The sequence below is a fragment of the Equus caballus genome, chromosome 6, assembly GCF_041296265.1.
Source record: "Equus caballus isolate H_3958 breed thoroughbred chromosome 6, TB-T2T, whole genome shotgun sequence".
Taxonomy (NCBI): Eukaryota; Metazoa; Chordata; class Mammalia; order Perissodactyla; family Equidae; genus Equus; species Equus caballus.
In genome coordinates this window covers 60,567,495-60,581,613 of record NC_091689.1, presented here as the reverse complement: position 1 = coordinate 60,581,613, position 14,119 = coordinate 60,567,495, and the positions used below count along the sequence as shown (strand labels likewise).

Sequence of the window (14,119 nt, the reverse complement as noted above, 5' to 3'; positions counted from 1 at the left end):
TTTGTTTCTGGTCCTGGATTTTTGTTTTTGATTACTGTTTTAATAGCCTTACTGGTTATTGATCAATTCAAATTCTCTTTCTTCTTGATTCAGTTCTGGAAGGTTGTATGATTCTAAGAATTTATCTATTTCTTCTAGATTATCCAATTTGTTGGTGTATAGACTTTTGTAGTATTGTCTTATAATCCTTTGTATTTCTGAAGTGTCCATTGTAATTTCTCCTCTTTTGTTTCTGATTTTATATATTTGAGCCTTCTGTCTTTTTTTCTTGGTGAGTTCAGCTAAAGGTTTGTCAATTTCATTTATCTTTTAAAAGAACCAATTCTTAGTTTCATTGACTTTTTTCTATTTTTTTTTTTAGTCTCTATTTTATTTATTTTCATTCTGATTTTTTTATTTCCTTCCTTCAATTGATTTTTGGCTTGTTTGTTCTTTTTCTGGTTCCTTTAGGTGCACTGTTAGATTGTTTATTTGAGATTTTTCATGTTCCTTTCGGTAGGCCTGCACTGCTCTAAACTTCCATCTTAGCATCGTTTTTGCTATATCCCATAAACTTTGGCATGTCATAGTTTCATTTTCATTTGTCTCCAGGTAGTTTTTTATTTCTTTGCAGAACCAATACTTGGTCAGTAGTATTTTGTTTAATCTCCACGTATTTATGGCTTTTCCATTTTTCTTCTTGCAGTCAATTTTTAGTTTCATACTGCTGTGGTCAGATAAGATGCTTGGTGTTATTTCAATCTTCTTAAATTTATTGAGACTTGTTTTGTGGCCTAATATGTGATCTATCCTGGAGAATGTTCCATATGCATTCAAAAAGAATGTGTATTCTAAGGTTTTTGGATGGAATGTTAACCTCTTATGATGGTTATCCATTACCCTCTTGCCATGGAAATAGATAATTTTAGTACTTTTGTCTTTTGACCTTCATATTAGCTTCATAGGTGATTTATCTGCTACCTGTACTGTTTATTTGCATTTACCAGTGATTTTTTTCCCTTGATAATTTTCTTATTCCTATTTGTGGCCTTTTCTTTTCCACTTAAATAAGTCCCTTTAACATTTCTTGTATGGCCAGTTTATTGGTGATATACTCCTTTAGTTTTTGCTTGTCTGGAAAACTCTTTGTCTCACTTTCCATTCTGAATGATAACCTTGCCAGGTAGAGTATTCTTGACTGTAGGTTTTTTCCTTTCAAGACTTTGAATATATTGTGCCGCTCTCTTCTAGCCTGTAAGATTTCTGCTGAGAAGTCAGCTTATAGCCTTATGGGGTTTCCTTTGTATGTAACCTGTTGCCTTTCTCTTGCAGCTTTTAGGATTCTCTCTGTATCTTTAATTCTTGACATTTTTAATATGACGTTTCTTGGTGTGAGCCTCTTTGGGTTCATCTTGTTTGGTGCTCTTTGTGCTTCTTGTAGCTGTGTGTCTGTTTCCTTCCTTAGGTTAGGAAAGTTTTCAGCTTATTTCTTCAAATAGATTTTCTGCCCCTTTGTCTCTCTTCTCCTTCTGGGACACCTACCATATGGATGTTAGCATACTTGATGTTGTCCCAAAGGTCCCTTAGACTGTCCTTGTTCTTTTAAAATCCTTTTTCTTCTGTCTGTTCAGCTTGGGTGATTTTCAGTGAGCATCCTTATGACTATTAGTTTGTACTTTTTATCAAGTAGATTGTTTATCTTTTTTTCATTTAGTTCTTTTTCTGAGGATTTGTCCTGTTCCCTTATTTGGGACATAGTCCATTATTGTCTCTTTTTGCCTATTTCTCTCTGTTTAAATCTATGTATTAGGTAGATCAGCTACATCTCCTGATCTTGGTGATGTGGGCTTATGTAAGCAATGTACTTCCTTCTCATCACTAGTTCCAAATATTCCAGGCATGTCACCTGTGTGGGCTACGTGTGCCTTTCTGTTGTGGTGGGGTTGCTCTTGCTGCAGGTGCAGAGGTAGGCTAGGCTATCCCCCCTGTCAGCTGGATGTAACGCTCAGCTGCATGCAGCTGCTATGGTCACTTTAGTCACTTTATTGGGCAGGAGGAGCCCTAGCACAATTGGCTGCAAGGTCTAATAGCACACACCTGCTGCTGTTTTGCTGCTAAGTGAGTTAGGCCCCCAGCATGGCTGGTTGTTAGGCTCCGAGGCTCACAATTGCTGTAGGACTTAGGCCTGCAAGTCTATTGTCAGCTCTCTCAGGAGTGCAGCTGGGTAGGGCTGGCTCCCAGTGTGGCAGCACATAATCGTTTCAGGTATTGGAAGGTGAGGCAGATCCACTATGCTGCTGTTTGAGAAGGCCAGTGGCACAAACCAGCTGCAGTCAACAAGCCCCGCTGCCCACAGGCTCACACACCTGGTCAATGCAGTCCTGCCCTGTGTGCACGCCCCTCCTCACTGAAGCTGCAGACATCCCACACACCCCACCTACATTGTCCTACAAGTTCCCTGTGGGCTTCCTCGTGGGTGGGGCCAGTCCCTAGGGCAGGCTGCCTGCCCCAGCTGAACTGGATTGAATTAGTGCTCTAGTGGGTGGGGCAAACCTCTCTGCTGGCCAGGGGAAGACCTCCAATGGTGTCTGCCAGTGTCGGTGTTAGCACAATTGTATTAGGTCACCATAATGGCTGCCACCAGCTTCTCAGTCCCTGGGGAGGTGGGCCCAGGCACCTCCTGCCTCTCTGAGATGTGCTCAGAGCTTATCAAATGAATCTCCTTTGCCAAAGGATGATGCACATTTCTTTCTGGTTATTTGTGTTGGTTTCCAGAATGGGTGAATTTGTGTATGGGCCCTTTAAGAGCATGCTTTTCTTTCTCTTATGTTCAATAGCCTTTCTGGAGATAGTCCACATTGGTTTTAATAGCCAGCAAAGTGGGGTATTAGGACATTCCCCATTGGTTTCAGTTTCCCCATCTGGAAAATAATGTAATCATCCAACTCATCCCTGTCTTTTTGCACACAAAGAAAACATCAGGTTAGAAACAGCAGGAGAGGAGAGGGTGAGAAAAAGACCAAAAGGAGAAGGAATCCTCAAGCATTTAGTCTCACTCATTACCAATTGCCCAACTTGAGGTTTTGACCCGGTCTCTTGTGCCCACTTGAAAATAAAGAGCTTCTTAAGGACCCCTGTTTATTTCATGCTAGACCTTTGCTCTTTTACTCTCTTCTCCTCTCACTCTGCCTAAACTCTACTTTTCAAGTTCAGCTTGAGTGCTGTCTAATTCACGAAACCTTCTCTGATTTCCCTAAGTCGGAAGTAATCTTTTTCTCCCTTAATAATAGTAATCAATATTTATTGGGTACTTCCTATGCTCCAGGCATAATGTTGAGATCTTTGCACATATTAACTAATTTGATTCTCACAGCAAACCGCTGAGGTGGGTACTCTTATTAAGTAAACTTTTTGATAAGGAAACTGAGGTTGGATAATATTCCCAAGGCCACATAGCTAGAAAGTTGTACCCCAGAATTGGAATCAAGGCAGTCTGGCTTCAGAACCTACAGTCTTATCCCTTAGTCCATGCAGTGGCATGACGTTAGCTCTGAATTACAGCTACTGCTGTAGATATTTATTAGGTCACAGTCCTCACAGATGGAAACTATGTCACCTAAATGTACCTATCCTCCAAGCATCTAGAAGACTGTTCGGTATATATTAGGTATATAATACATATTTATTGAGCAAATATACATAGAAGAAGGGTGGGAAGAAGTATGCAATCAAATAAAAGAGAAAGAGCTATTTCCCTCACCAAATAAAGATGACAACATTGAGATGACATGAGACAAATGGCAAATTGGATTAGCATGGTGGCAAAGGAGATGAGAAAAACTGAATTGATTCAAGGATTACTTAGGAGGAAGAAGAGACAGGATTAAACAAAGAAGACTGCTCATTAAAGCTTTTTAACAATGTCTCCTCTCCTTGGTGGTAGATCTCTAAGCTAAGGAATGTGCTTGATTTTTTTTTTTTTTTAAGATTTTATTTTTTCCTTTTTCTCCCCAAAGCCCCCCGGTACATAGTTGTGTATTCTTCGTTGTGGGTCCTTCTAGTTGTGGCATGTGGGACGCTGCCTCAGCGTGGTCTGACGAGCAGTGCCATGTCTGCGCCCAGGATTCGAACCAACGAAACACTGGGCCGCCTGCAGTGGAGCGCGCGAACTTAACCACTCGGCCACGGGGCCAGCCCCTGTGCTTGATATTTTTATCCACCTTATTTGCATTGGAATGAGTGTTGCAAAAACAAAATAAGATGAGGAGAAAGCTCTCTAGCACCAGATATAGGAGATGATTCATAGTTTATTCTTTACCTTTCATTATATTTTCTGATTTCTGGCTTTGTCGAAGGAAGAATCAGATCACCAAAGATTCAGATGCAGATAAAATAAAACATAGAAATTAGTTCGTGTCATAACTCGACTTGACATGTTTTCATCAGCCCCAAGGAAACATGATTTTTCTCCTGACCAGAAGAAACGTGTTGGACAATTTTTCTTAGACAAATTTCTGTTTATTACCATCTGACATATTCATATTGGTTGGACTTTGGTATACTCAAGAAAGAAAAGAGTTAGCTAATAGTGCTTTTTTACATGTTATTCAAGCAGGTTGTTTTTATATAATTTCCACAATCAATTTTCCTATGTTTTAATGTCATAATTAAGGCATTTTATGGCAGCTTATTTAATTTCTGCATCCCAAACTCCAAGAAAATGTGTCATTAACAGTGACCTGTATGGATATTTTGAACTTAGAATATTTGTTTAGCAATCCCTGATTTTAAAGTGATAATTACTTGATTAATTAATTAATAGAAAGAATATTATTGTTCATTCATTTATTCAAAGAACATTTATTATTTATTAATAGAACAATACTTTTCAAGGTGCTTTAGAGCTTTTCCTATAGCACACATAGAAAAATAGCTATTTATGTCTCATACCAGGGTAAAGAAAAGTGGTTGCTCTCACCTGGAGGTGACCGATCTAGGGGCTTTGGCTACTCCAGGCCCAGACTGGTTGTCTTTTGGTTGGGCTAATAGTATCTCACTACACCTTTAACTCTTTCACTAAATAAGTGGCACACAATTTGGGAAGCTCTGTTGTAGAGAAGAACAGTGAGTAAAATGTTATATCTTCCCTCAAAGTGATTATAATCTGGTTGGAGATACAGATGTCAACATATTTATAACGCAGAGACTGCACCTCCTGAAGCTCTGCTAATGGGAGGATTGTCTACCATCTCTGTCTTTCAGGCCACCCCTGAGTGGGGCTATAGTGCAGCAGCAATTCATTTTTAGCTTGCGTCCAGATATTGAGCTCACTCCTCTGTAAACCAACCTCATTCTTCTTCTGACTTCCCTGTCAGCTGACAGTAAGGAGCTTTCTTGGCGCTGTAGATATGATCTGAAAAAGAGATGCAGATGCAAGACTGGTGGATGATGTGGAGTCTGGTCTACCTGCTCATGCAGCTTACTTGTGCCCTCTGAAACTGCTTGTGCCTGATGCTGAATATATCACGTATATCTTATGACAGATTTCTCAGCACCTACCTCATCTCTGACTTGGTGAGTCTGACAGAACTCTGCTTATCACGGGTAGCTCTGGCCACATGGTCCCTTGTTGTGCCCTACACAGTCATTCCATCATTTCCAGGGAGTGATAGCTACACATAGCATGGCTTTGCTTTACAAACCTAGGCGGTCTCTATGTGATTCGCATACCGAGGCTGGCCATAACCGTCACACATTGTCTTTTCCCATCATAGCTATCTTGGTTAATGTTTACTATTTTTCCTCCCATATAAATATGAACAACTCTGATTCTTCTTTTGATGAAGATAGAAAAAGAATACATTTTACAGATCAAAGGTTACATAGCATACATGCATAACATGCACCTGAGACCATGTTATTCTTCCCTAGAAAAGATACCACATGTTGCACAGCAATTGCAAATTGTTACTGGTTCCTGGTGGTTACTGCTAGAATAATCTACTGTTGTCCTCCAGAATTTGTCTATTTATTGCAAGGGCCAGAGTGGTGTGTTAAATGGGTGATAGGAAAGGAATCCTGCATTTTTTTGCCTTTTATGGTAGCATTAATCTCTACTGTTCTCTATAGATCACTATGATAGTTCCTGACCCACAAACCAAGAAAAAAACATGGGGTTTCTACCATCTATCAAGAATGTCCATTTTAGTTATTAAGGACCATAAAAAAAGATAATGAGTATGTCTGTGGGCCAGTGGACCCACTGTAAGCTAGACTTCGACTAGGATTCCATTTATTATCTGTCCATATATGGCCCTACACTAATAACAGGAAGTTTGCAATGCTATTGTGGTCTCTAGGTATCAATGTCAACTCAGACTTTGTGTACACAAGTCCTTGAAAGGTTTGGGTATATCCCTTTCCTCTGTGTATGATTACCCTAGTAAATGGTCAGACAGCTCTTTGAGGAAGGACTGGGGGAAACCATATATACTTGTCAAGATGTCCTGTGCCCTTCCTCTTGGGGACCTGGACTCTCCTCCAGTCAATGGTTTCCAATCTAAAAAATGGCTCAGATTGGGAAACTGAACAAGATATTGCAACATTTTATACTGCTCTCAGCCTCCCGATAATCCATCCTTGATTTCTTTTGATTGTGTAGGTTGGTGACCCTTCTATCTTTGACCTAGGGTTGTCATGGTCTATTAACTGTACTCATACCTTTCTGCAGTTCAGATCCCACCCTGATGCTCATTGCAATAATTGTACCCACTTTACTTATGATATTTAAATGCTACCAGCTGGCCTCTATTTTTTTGTGATCTTATCATCCCCTCGGCTCTCAGAGAGCCCTGTTCTACAATAACATCTCTTAGTGTTATCCCTGGCCTACAGAGGGAAGCCATCCCTGAGTTTCTCAACAATGCCTGCCAATGAATTCATGTTGCTTTGGCAAATGGCATTTCCTCTGGACTCTCCAATGAAACACAGACTACTGGTGGGGTTTTTGGCATTATGCGATATATCTACTCTAGCATGCTCACTTCTTTGAGCTTTTTGATCCCTTCTCCTACCATCTCCCATGGAAGTTCTGGAATTTCTATTTTACTTAGTGTGAGCTATCACTTTTCTAAGCTTCCAAGAGACATTCTAGAAGCATGCTATCTTAACCCTTGCTGAATGTTAAACCTTCAATAAACTTTATATGTAAGGGGTGTGTCAGGAGAGGGGAGGGGAAAGCAGATATAAATTGTGTTAAAATCTTGGCCATGGGAATTTTAAAACAATGACAGAAGAACTCACAATCTTACTAAATGCTATTATAGAATGTCTCAGAAATTTTTAAGAACAATGCATTTGAAACCTTTTTTGCTTAGCCTGGGTAAATTTCATATCCTGTGCATCAACTATTCAAACCTTGGCATTGCCTTTCTGAGTACTCTTCCATTTCAGTTACTCTCACTTCCACTCTCATATCAACAACACACATATCTGGTTGCGCTGTGGCCTTGTCACCTCAAAGAATTACTCCTCGTATGTTGTCTTCCACCAGGAAATGCATCTGAATATTTTTTTCTCTAACGATAATGTTTTATTTGGCTCTCTCCCTAACCTTTTCAATTAATCAACTTTTCATCTGTATCAGATTACTCATAACATGACCCTCCCTGTGGTTTTAGTCTGTCACTTTCTTCATTCTTCCTTTCCTTCTGTATTCAAACTTGCCTTCATGGTCCATAATTTGAATTCTCTACTTACTGTCCTCTTAGATTCCTTTACTCCATTCACCCATTGCTAATTCCCAATTCTAGGAAAACATATACATCTATATATCTTCCTCCTTTTCTCTTTCTGTTGAATGTTTCTGGTATAAATCACATGATATTGATGATCTTCTTTACAAATTCATGTTATCTAAGCTGCGTCAATCTAGCAATTAATGCTACTCACCAATCCTTTACTCACTTCCATTTACCTTCTTATTTTGAGCTCCATTGTGACTATTTTTAACTTCTTTCCTTCTACTGGGGTCTTCCAGCATGTCCCTAACTAATTTGCTTTCTGCTGACAAACTTGAGTTTCTTAATGAGAATGTGGTAGTCATTGCACACATATTCTCTTAACTTCCTCTTACCTCAACATTTCTTCACATTTTGATTAACTTTGCTTTCTTTAATGGAGCCCACATATCCTTCCTCATACAAAGAATATTCAGGTGAACATGTAAAGACTTGTACAAATGTGTGTAGCCAACCTCACTAATAAGTGAGAAAGAGTTAAGCTGCAAAACCATCAATTGCTGTCTCTGGGGAGGGTGTTTGATAGTGGTAGGGAGAATTATAACAGAGTCTCTGTTTCTGCTAAATGGAGGGAGAGTGTTTGTCTTGGACCCAATCTAGAAGCTAACCTAGAAAAAGCAAATAGGAAAATATAAAAAATTACAAAACAAAACAAATACAAAAAAGAAAACAAAACAACAACAACAAGTACAATAAAGACTGTGCCAATGCTTCAGCTTAGTAGAGAACACAGAGGCAATTGACCGGAGGACAAAGAGTGCCCAGAACAAATAGCCTTGAGCAAGTCACAAGGCAACTGAAAATAGAGACGCTGCCATCCCTGGATAATAATTAAAAAGGTGACAAGCTCTTTTAGAAGTTTACTTTAAATCATTGAATTAAGAAAAGTCATGAATTTATTGACAAATTCATCCAAAGATAATAAGACAATGTATTTAAGTTTGGGAGTCAAAAATATTGTGGAAACATAAAATCCTCTTCATATAAGAACTCAAGATAAAAAGTTATCTGAAGTTGATAACAGAGAGGAAAAATTGTTTTTCAACAGAAAAAAAGGATTATTTCAATACAGATCAGTGTCAGTCATAGTGGAAGATCGTGTTGGATTGGAGTTGGAGGTGTGAGTACGAATCTGTTTTTAATATCTAGACATTTACCTGTATTTGTATTTTCTATTTATATTTGTTGATACACACATGTATTTCCTGGGTGTACATATTTATATATCTCTATCTCTATTTCTGTCTCTATCTTAGTTTCTAAATATAATTTTCCACTAAAGGAACCAGGGTTTCTTGGAGAAGGGGTTAATTTGAGAGCTGTGCCAGGAAAAGTGAAAAATGAGCATGTGACATCTTCAAGAGCCAGAAAGTAAGGAAGTGCCCAAGCAATGGTGGGGACATATCAAAAGGTAATAGGAACCAGTTTGAAAGGGTTTCTGCTGGGCATGGGGGCATATCAGAAAGATGTAGGAACCAGCTTGAAGGGGCTTCTATTGGAAAATTTAAACATGAATACAAGTAATGAAGGCAATAGATTATAAGCCATTGAATAAAATAAAAATCCATGTGTCCATACTGACATAAATGAATAAATAAATATATAGATAAATGGAAGCTCGCTCTTTATTTCTTTCTTTCTTTTTATTGAGGGAGATTAGCCCTGAGCTAACTGCTGCCAATCCTCCTCTTTTTGCTGAGGAAGACTGACCCTGAGCTAACATCCATGCCCCTCTTCCTCTGCTTTATATGTGGGACGCCTACCACAGCATGGCTTGCCAAGTAGTATCATGTCCTCACCCAGGATCCAAACCAGCGAACCTGGGCCACCGAAGTGGAACATGCGCACTTAACTGCTGCACCACTGGGCCGGCTTCTGGAAGCTCTTTCTTATAGTAGAAAGCCAACTAATAAATACAACACAAATAACGGGGTTAGAAAATCATCAATGGATGCTAAAACTAAAGAATTAAAATCTGATGAGAACCAGGATATTTATATAGTCTCACAGTATCTCCACAAAAATTATTTATTAATTACAAAGTGAAAATAACTATATTGAAAAAACTGGCAGATATACTTTAACCATGTAACACTACCAATATTGGAACAAATGGACATCACGTGTCTCAAGATATCACGCACTGAGGAGAACATAACATCATTTCAGTGGTATTCCTGCACAAAATGTGTAACCAAAACCTAACCATGAAGAAACACCAGGTAAACTCATATTGAGGGATATTTTACAAAACTACTTACACTCTTAAAAAATTTCCAGGTCAAGAAATGCAAGACAAAAAAAAAAAAAAAAAAAAAAAGCTGAGTAACGTGAAAAAAAATAAAGAGAAAACTAAATGCAATGTATGGTGCTGAACTGCGTCCTGAACCATTAAAAAAAATAAAAGATACAAAAGACATTATTAGGACAATTGACACAATTTGAAGATAGACCATGATTTAGATAATAATATTGAATCAGTGTTGAATTGTCAGACTTTGATGATTGTATTTTGATTATATAATTTGCTTTTAGGAAATAGACACAGAAATGTTTAGTAATTAAGGACCACAGTATATCAAACTTATTCAAGCAGTTCTGAGGGGAAAAGAGTACATATATACAAAGAAAATGAGAGAGAGAGAATGAGAAAGCAAATGATGCAAAATGTAACCAATTGGTGAATCTGAATAAAGACCATATGGAAATTCCATATAATTCTTGCAACTTTTCTCTATGCTTGAACTTATACTGCAATAGAAGTTACTAGAACAATACGGATGCCTAAAGGAGCAGATCAAATAAATGAATACTTTATGAAAGCTCTCCTTTAACAAGATTCATTTCTGGCTGGGAATGCTATATAAAATGAATAGGTAGAAAGATAGGTAAGCAAGAAGGAGACAACTGAGGTATGCCCTGGCCGAGAATCATGGACTTCAGTGAGTACTTTGGTTTTCAGTCAAAATGATGTGTGTAAGTGCTTTACAACGTGTTTCGTGTGCATATGGACTGTTTGCCATTTCCGTGTTTACCAAATGAGAACTTGACTGGACCAGTGTTTGCCAATCTCTTTTGACTTACAATTCTCTTTCACAGTAATGCATAATCTTTCGAAAATGTTTTAGATGATGTTACCTAAAATGTTTTATTTTAGATCAATGTGTTTGTAGACAGTTATAAACTTTATTTAATTATGATATTTGGTAATATTAAGCATGAAGGCAAATCTTTAGTCATGTATATCACGTTATTTAACATGTGATGTGCACTCCTTATTTTAAATTAGTGTTGTGAGAAAAAGCATGACATGTCAAGAAAGAAATTCAAAGGTGACATTTCATTGTATGTGGCTCTGGGGAGTCATCTATTAAAACGTAGTCTGGTGTTTACTGTACTTGTTAAGGTATTAAGAAAAAGAAGATAGCATAATGTTTGGAATTTTCACACAAAAATTTTTATAAGTTTTAAAAAATTACTAAACTTAGTTTTGTAATGTTTGAGTTTTCTTTGAAATTGAGGAAATAAGAGAATGGATTTTCTCTCATTACTTGCAGATATTTCTCTGAGTATGAAAAAGCCCATCTAGATACAATTCTTCATTCTATTATTCCTTTTCAAAAATTAGTTTTGGAATATGTAACCACAAAATGAAGTACTAGGTAAAAATTTTGAATAGATGCATAAAACTTACTGATCAGATGAAGGCAATCTTGAGGAAAATTTGTAACATTATTATTTTTGTAATGCTCCCCTTAGGTTATATTCTAACATCAGTGCTCTTCATGCTTCCTGTCTTTAACCAATGGTCCATTAGAGGTATAAATAAAACAGCGTATGACCATGAATAAAGATAATTTAAAATTGTCTGAGTGAAACTACCATGCTGAGTAACGGTACTCAGTTGAGTGGTAAACTGAAGGCCGTGCACTCACTCCTCTGATAAACCCTAGTCCCTGAGCATCTCACCTGATATTTATTCAGAGCTCTGAACTCTTCCCTTCATATAACTTAAACAATTGTTTTATTTCTTAATCCCACAGTGGACATTGGAATTGATACCGTTATGCAGCCAGTTGGGGAGCTCTAAGCAGTGACTCTGGAGGCCTTCCACCTCTAACATTCAGTGGCTCTGATCAGGAAGTTATGGATGCCTCAGGCCAATTTGTTAATTAAAACTTGAATAATCAAAGAGAAGGGAGAGGAAGAGGAGACTGTCAAAGATTCCTAATGAGAGTAAAATAATTAGCAAAACAAACAACAAAAAAACAGAAGTAGTTAAGAACACATTGTTAACATGGATTAGAAGCGTGCTACATTCTTATTATATTTTTAAAGAATCAATTCCAATGATGTTTTTGTTCTTTTTCCCCCTTTTTTTAATTGGAAAAAAATGTAATGATCCCTGTGGAAAACAGCATAGAAATTTCCAGAGGAAAAACAAAACAAAATCAACCATAATCCCATCCAGAGATAATCACTTCTAAGATTCTGATTTAGGTACTTCAGTATTTTAACTAGGTGAGCACAACAGTGAATAGACTCACACACACACACACACACACACACACACACATCCCACACTAGTGGAGAGGCAGCTTAAGGTGGCAGTGAATAGTCTGTAGGGCCACTCTGCCTGTGTCTGAATCCTGGCTCTACCACTTACAAGCTGTGTGGCCTTGCAAAGTTACTTGACCTCTCTGTGCTTTCATTCCCACATCATTATAAGTTGGGATAACCTTAATTATGCTGTGGGTTTTATGAGAATTAAATTGACATCTATAAAGCTCCTAGAACAGTTACTGGAATATAGAAAGTAGTATATAATATTTATATTTTTTACAATTATCTTCAATTGTATATGGTTTTACAAAAAAATGGCATCACATTGTATACATGATATTAGAGCTTGTGTTTTTCCGATCTGGTGATAGCCCTTTAGGTTTTTCTTCATACTTTTCTTGTATGTTGGGGTCTTTGAGAGTGTTGAATAAATAGATGTCAATAAATACCAGCTTCCCCCCACCCCATCCTAACTGTGAAAAATTGAAAAATAAGACAGAGAGGTATGACATCCAGAGCCCAAAATATCACCTTTAGCACTAAACAGGCTGATATGAGGGAATGTGACTTATTTCCTTTGGCGAGCAGACTTATAGTCAACCTCCAAATAGACAGACTTCCCCGTGTGGTCACTGGATCATGTCAGCCTTCGCCACATGGAGTGAGTGAGGGTATGGAGAGGGGAAAAACATGCTATGCTAATGGAATTCCATCTACATAGAAGGAAATAAGAATGAGAAATAATAATATTATTCTTTTCCCTGTTTCTCCTTCACCATGGAAAGGTTTTACTTTTGACTTTAATGTACTGTTTTTAATATGGTTGTTGAAGTATTCTAACAAGGACTTAGTGGTAATTAAAACTGTATCTCGGATCTCTTTAGACATTTTCTCCACGTGTAACTTGAATAAGAAAAATGGAGACATCTGGCTGTGTAAAGATTTGGTGACTATGGCTGTGTTCACATCATGCAAAAGTAGTTGGTTAATGAATTTGAGTCAGTTAAAATCCATCGAGTTGATGATGAAATCACATATCTTATTTGGCATCACGTAGAAATTGCAGTGTCTACGTATGTAATGTCTGGAGCTTGGCAATTATGCAACTAGTTAAATCTCCTGAATCTTCTATTACTGAGAATAAAAAGAGCCCTAACCATTGAAAGCGTATTATCCAATAATATAAATAGCTAACCTTTAGTGAATGTTGATTGTGTGCTGGCATCATATTACACACTTACCTTGTTTAATTCTACTGCAATGATTATCATTCATTTTTCTGGCCTCATATCCATTCCCTCCCATCCTCTGATCCTCACAGTATCCCAAGGGACTGACTTCTGAAAATTAAATTTCCCAGGATCCCTGGCATCTGATTTCCTGTTAGATTGTGTCAATGGGAAGTAGTGCTGTGAGTCTGGGGTTGAGGGAGGGGAAAAGGGCAGGCATTTCTCCCCTCCCCACTTTAAGCGGTGCCTCTGGCAGTGCCTGTGTGTCCTTAGGGCTCAAGCTTCTGCAGCTCAGCCCATTTCCCTTTCTGATACAGCCTTAGAAGTGAGAGTTATTTCCCACTGGTATAAACCTCTGAGTTGCCCACCATCCCCACTTTGGCTTTTGAACTCTTCTGATACCTTTGTAACTAGTTTCCCATATTAAATTCCTGTATTGAACTACCTGTCCTGGGCTCTCTTTTCCTGTCTGGACCTTGCCTGATACAAAGATAGAGACTGTCTTCATTGTATAGGTAGATTAACTGACTTGTACAAAATCACACAGCT

The 14,119-nt window shown here is 38.0% G+C and overlaps 1 protein-coding gene across 48 annotated transcripts in view; it reads left to right on the top strand.

The window, feature by feature from the left end:
- SLCO1A2 (solute carrier organic anion transporter family member 1A2) overlaps positions 1–14,119 on the top strand; it is a 117,994-nt gene that overhangs the window by 54,509 nt on the left and 49,366 nt on the right. For 6 of the 48 annotated variants that reach the window (XM_070269093.1, XM_070269094.1, XM_070269088.1 and 3 more), the window contains one exon: positions 5,355–5,553. The exons of 39 other annotated variants lie outside the window; for them this stretch is intronic. The gene's annotated coding sequence lies outside the window, so the exon portion shown is untranslated. Of the gene's footprint in view, positions 1–5,354; positions 5,554–7,342; positions 8,899–14,119 lie in introns of those variants that run through there. 3 more of the 48 variants (XM_023642173.2, XM_070269099.1, XM_070269117.1) reach the window with 3 other exon arrangements.